Source organism: Rhinolophus sinicus, linkage group LG11, assembly GCF_036562045.2.
Source record: "Rhinolophus sinicus isolate RSC01 linkage group LG11, ASM3656204v1, whole genome shotgun sequence".
Lineage (NCBI taxonomy): Eukaryota > Metazoa > Chordata > Mammalia > Chiroptera > Rhinolophidae > Rhinolophus > Rhinolophus sinicus.
The window spans coordinates 322,794-329,002 of record NC_133760.1 but is presented as its reverse complement, the minus strand read 5'-3'; the positions used below and the strand labels follow the sequence as shown (position 1 = coordinate 329,002).

At 44.0% G+C, this 6,209-nt stretch overlaps 1 pseudogene; it reads right to left on the bottom strand.

Moving 5' to 3' along the window:
• Window positions 1–3,131: 3,131 nt before the first annotated feature.
• Window positions 3,132–5,946, bottom strand: LOC109437006 (Y-box-binding protein 1; annotated as a pseudogene).
• Window positions 5,947–6,209: the final 263 nt, after the last annotated feature.

The window sequence follows — 6,209 nt, the reverse complement described above, 5'->3', positions numbered from 1 at the left end:
TGTGTCTCCAACCCAACCGCCAGCGAGAATATAGTGGTATGACTCCCTTAGCTATGGCTCCGTGGGTGTTCCTTTTTGGCCTCACCATGTCCTGCATTCTTATGTGGGGAGAGGGACCAGAGACCCCGCATAACACCTGTGGGGACAGAACCCCAAAAAGTAGTTTCCAGGCTCTCGGCCTCACATAGACAGGTGCTGGCTCAGGTAGTAAATGGCCATCAACTGTGATGGGATGGCCATCAGCTGTGGCTAGTTGGCCGTCAGCTGTAACCAGTGAGCCATTGGCCACTAATAACTGCTATGGCTATGCTAGCAGAGAAGAGGAAAAAGAGAGAATGGGGGCTGGAAAGAAGATGGCGACTGGGCTGGCAAGCGTGGATGGCGGTTTGCGGACAGTGTGGATCCAGCCTCCAGTGAGAGTATAGTGCCGCCAGAGAGAATATAGTGGTATGACTCCCCTACCTATGGCTCCGTGGGTGTTCCTTTTTGGCCTCACCATATCCTGCGTTCTTGTGTGGGGAGCGGGAGCAGAGACACCGCAGGCAGCCCTGCATGATAAATGGCGCAGCGAGCAGGGTCTCCCGCAGGACAACACCCCACATGACAAAGCCCCTCAAAAAACTGGCAGAAAATCATGGGTATGCCCCTCAGTTTTCTGGCTTAGCTATCATGAACCACTACCCCCACAGCCATAGGAAGTGGCCCCTCTATTCTGCAAGCTGGGAACTTATACTCCCTTGTCTCTGCTGTCAAAGCCTCTCTTAGGCTAATCACCAGCACCTGTTCTGGATTTATACACCATCTGGGCTTTGTGCCAATCTGGGGTCTCTCTGAGGCCAATCTGCGGTGCTGGGCTGGTTAGAGACCAAATTTTGACCCCCCAGCTCCTCATTTCGGGAGGATTTGGTTCTGTGAGTACTCTGGTTTATTTGACTTGTTTATTTTGTTTGCCTCTAGTCTGTCTTTTCCCTCTTCCCCTTCCTTTTCTATTTGTGTCTTAAACATCAAGCTAATGGGGAGCTCTGTATCTATACCTCCTGAGAGCCCCCTAGGTTGTATATTAACAAACTGGTCAACTTATAATTATAAGCCAGTGATATTTTATTGTAACACTGCTTGGTCCATATATGTTCTAAATTCTAAGGAAAGGTAGCCTCTCAAAGGTCTTTAAATTACTATACTATTTTTGCAGTTAAACTTGTTTTGTATACCAACTCTATATTCAGAAACTTGGTGTCATGTGGGGTCTCTGGTCCCACTCTCACTCTCGTCGGGTGGACGCAGAGTATGGTGAGGCCAAAAAGGAACAACAATGGAGCCATAGATAGGGGAGTCATACCACTATATTCTCGATGGCGGCTGGTTGAGACACAAAAGAAAACATCCACCAGTCCCTCAATGAGGGGTCTTCCTGCACCCCAGTCTCGCTGGTGGATGGGTGAGACACAGGAAGCAGGATCAATACGATCCGCACTGTAATCCACTTGCTAACCACAGTTGCCAGCCGCAATACTCAGTCTGCCAACCGACCACTCCCCTAGCGTAGCCACGGCAGTTATATTAGTGGCTAATGGCTAACCGGTAACACCTGATAGCCAACCAGCCACAGTGGATGGCCATCTGATTACAGCTGATGGCCATCTAATAACTGAGCCAGCACCCTTCCACATGAGGCCAAGAGCCTGGAAACGACTCTCTTAGCTCTGTCCCCACAATGCTCATGCAGTAGTTCACCGTAATCAGAAGTGTCTGGATGCTGATGGGGTAACCACTTTGAGTAACTCTTGTAATTGCAAAAGTCAAATAAATGTGAGTTGTATTCATCTTTTGTTATGAGTATATATTATTATAATTAATACAGTTTTTTTCCTTTTTTAAAAATGTGTATACATTGTTTTTTGGCACCCTTCATGTATATATATATATATATATATATATATATATATATATATATATATATATATGTATATATGTATGTGTGTATATATATATATATATATACACACACATATATACATATGTGTATATATATGTCACTTTCTTAATCACAGAAATAGCATTAAGTTGATTTGTCATAGTTTGTTATTTAAGATTCATTTATTTTTCTACAATATATTTTCAATTTTCTATCCGTAATATATTGAGTGTCTGGAATCAGCATGTTGGCGTTGGTATACTGAATTAGTACTTAAATATATCATTGTGTTTTCCAGGAAACTTAGCTGATTTCTTGCATGACTTTAAGGACTTCTTGTCCCCTGGTATTTATAACACCTGTAAGTTCTGTAAAATTTCTAAAGTTCTGGAACTTGTATCCTTGAGTGAAGACTTGAATACTGTTTTGTTTCCCGTTTGTTTCCATTTGAACCTCATGTAGAACCTGGGCCCTGAGGTCCCCTTCTAGGTGCTGTGCTGTTGTTCTCTGGCTCTTATTTGCTGTATATGTTGCTAATCACCTTTGTACATTGACCTGCTCTATGGGTCTCCACCCCACTTCTACATGTTTCTGCACATAATTGCTGCTACTTACAAGGCCCTTGAATACAAGCCCTTCTTGTTTGTGGGTCATTTACTTCTTTTCTCCAGAAGGTTACTTACATTCTCCTGATGATATTTATGGAGTGGAACTTAAGAATTTTGGATAAGTACACCTTAAGTGTCATTGACTCATAACAGTTATGCGTCTACTAATACATGCAGTGGGAATTCCTCTGACCTTATATGTCTCTCTCTCTCTTTTTTAATTTAAGACCTTTATTACCAGGTGCTTGCAGTTTGTTGAGTTTTTTGAGAAAAATCAAGTTGTAAATTTTTTTTACAAATTAAAAATCTCGGCTTCACCAGATATGAAACAATTTAAAAACCTTTAAAACTGTATTGAGAAAAAACAGACTTTTTAAAATTAAAAATCATGTTTGTCATTACCAAAAAGATTCATCTTTAGGTAAAAATAATAAAACCCCATGCTGCCTAGATAATGCAGATAATTCTTGTTATCTGGTCAATGGGCAAAATGCAAGCATGTAAGATCTTTACCTCCAATCTTTTGTTCATTTCTTCTTTCTGGAATTTCATATTCCTTTCTTGTTGGATGACTAAACCAGATGATGGTAGAGATGGTAAGCTGGTATTTACTCAGCCCCTCCTTGCTCAGCTTCAGCTGATGGATTGGCTGCTTTTGTCTCTGCCATCTTGTGGGTTAGGGTTTTCTGGGTGTCTGCGTCGGTCATTGAAGTTACGGCGGTACCGACAGTGTGGTGTGTCGCAAGCGCCTGTGAAGGACAGTCGCCACATTTTCAGTCTATTCCTGAAAGTCAAGGGGACATTAACCCCTCGGCAGGCCCTACATCCCTGCGTGGTACTCGGGACGCGAGTGGGGAACAAAGTCCCGGCACACAGGTTCAGATAGAGTAAGTAACACAGCTTTATTTGGGAGCCAGTGTCCCTCCAGAGGCCAATGCTCTGGTAAGTACAAAATATTATACAGAATAGAATAGAATTTCATAATGAACCAAGTCCCAGGGTCAATTGAGGTGGTGAAGGTTCCTGGTCCGGGAGAGATGACTGGGCCCACGACGGGTCTGAGGTGAGCTGGTCTTGCAAAGAAGAACTTCAGAGAGTCCTGGCTTGCCACTCGCAGGTGACGCTGTTTGATATTGTCTCACCCATAGTCTCGCAGAGGGTCTTAGCTGAGCGCCCAGTCAGACTGCTCATGGCATTGCTCTGCAGTTCTGCTTTTATCCTCTTTTCCTTGGACTCGTTGACTTCTTAGGTGATAACCAGAAATTGTTTGCCTCTTAGATGACAACCAGGAGTTGCTTGGTAAGGGTGTTTATCACTCAATTTTGTTATGCTCAGTTTTCACACAAAAACATGTGTTTCACTTCACTCTTATCAGTCTCAAACATATGTGGCCATAGTCCTGTCCACGTCACAGGGGCCCTCCAAACTAGCAACCAATTTATTTTGCAAGCCTCAGTCCAGCACATATAATACATTTTATATGTGCTCTGCATGGTGGTTGTTGACTTTGGGTTTCATCTCCTTGATTTTCCTTGTCTTCTTTATTGCTGTCCTCTCTAGGCCGTCTTTGGCAAGGAGGGCCTTGCAGAATCATGGTCTATCCCCCGATGCATATTCTGTCTCACTGGTCTACCTTGTTCTCCTGCACCCTGGTTGTCAGCACCCTCCATTGCTTCTCCCTACACAGGAGGGTTGGAATACTGTGGTGGACGCCCATCGGGTCTCCGAATGTAATGAGGTAGGAACCGCAGTCTGTGGGAGGGCTGGCGCTGTGGGGCCTGGCCTTCGGGAGCACTCTCCCATCCCTCATTCTTTCCCCCACTCTCACTCTTCCGGTAATTCTGCTGGTAATTGTGTGGAGGACCCCTGCAATGTACGTGGCATTTATCATGGTTACCATCTGCTGCATATTTACTGCCTTGCCCCGGAACTCCACCAGGGCAGGGCCTGTGACATCTGCTGCAACCCCCCACCCCCCCTTTTCTCCTTCAACGACTCCACAGTTTCTCCATCTCCTACACTGCGAACGTACTTCCTGGGGTTATTCTTTATGGCAGTCTGGTGTGCAAAGACGTTTTTATTCGTGTCACTCCTGTTGAAACCATACCCATTTCTTACACTGAACCATTTCGCTATTCCCAAAACTTTCATTTGAATGACCTTCTTGTCCTCATTGGGGCTGCTGCTCCCTGGCGGCTGTCCGCGGTGCTCGGTGACTGCTGGGTCTCAGCCCCGCTGCTCATGGTTGCTGTGACGTGACAGGCCTGGGGCTGCTGCGGCAGCTGCGGCTCCTCCCGAGGTGTAATGGTGACTAGGTCGGTGGCGGCAGTGGGGTCTCTGGGGTCTGCTTTCCACTCCCGCTACGGATGGAACTCCTCATGTCTCTTTTTTTATTGTGTTGTATAACTTACATTATTTCACATCATTTGTGCCTAGCAGAGTTAAACCATACCATATATTTTTTGTTGTGATTTGAGAAGGGATTCAAGTGATTACCATGAGTATATAAAATCACTTTTTTTTCTCTCCCTTTTTCCCTTTTCCCTCAGCTCCTGGCAGTCTCTTTTCTATTTCTAGTAATTTGATTATTGTAGACACTTCCCATAAAGAGAATTACATAGTATTTGTCTTATTTGTGACTGCTTCATTTCACTTAGCATAATGTTCCCAAGGGTCATCCATGTTGCAGCAAATGACTGTGTAAGTGCCTTCTTTTCAACACTGAATAATCTGTTATGCCTATTTACCACGTGTGTTTGACCAGTCATCTGTCAGTGGACATTTGGGTTGTTGCTGCCTGTTGGCTGTTGTAAAGAATGCTTCTGTGAACGCGGGTATGCAAATATCTCTTCGAGATCCTTCTTCCACTATTTCGTATATGTACCCACAAGCGGAATTGCTGGATCGTACAGTGTAGTGTGTTAGTCTGTTCACATGCATATAACAAGGTACCCAACAGGGTGGCCTATTAACAGGAAAATATATCTCACAATTTTTGGGCTGAATGTCTGAGATCAGGGGCCCAGCATGGTTACACTCTGAGGAGAACCCTCTTCTAGGTTGCAGATGGCTGACTTCCCACTGTTTATTCATGGCAGAGGGAGAGCTAGCTGGTCTCTGGAAGGGTCTTACTCATGATGGTTCCACGCTCATGACCTACTTACCTCCCAAACACCTACCATTGTATGTTGGAACATTTTAGCATCAGAATTTTAGAGGGACACCCATATTCAGTCTGTAGTGTATGGTAATTCAGTGTTAAATTTTCAAGGAACTGAATTGCCCTGTTTTCCATGACAGCTACAACGTCTTACCTTCCCAACAGTAATACAGAAGAACTCCTGTTTTTTCACAGCCTCTCTAACACTTACTTGCTCTTCTTTTAATAGTAGCCATCATAATGGGTGTGAGGTGATACCTCATTGTGGTTGAGATGTGTATTTCTGGAATGATTAGTGATACTGAATATCTCTTCATATGTTTGTATATCATCTCTAGAGAAATAGCTGCTCAAGTCCATTGCCCACTTTTTAATTGGAATATGTGGGTTTATTGTTCTTGTTGAGGTGTAGCACTTTATGATACTGTGATTTGTAATAAGAAATATATATTTGGTCTTCATCCCACTCTGACACGAGCTCCCAAAAGCCTTGGAGTTTCCTGATTGATAAAAGCAGTGGGCGGAT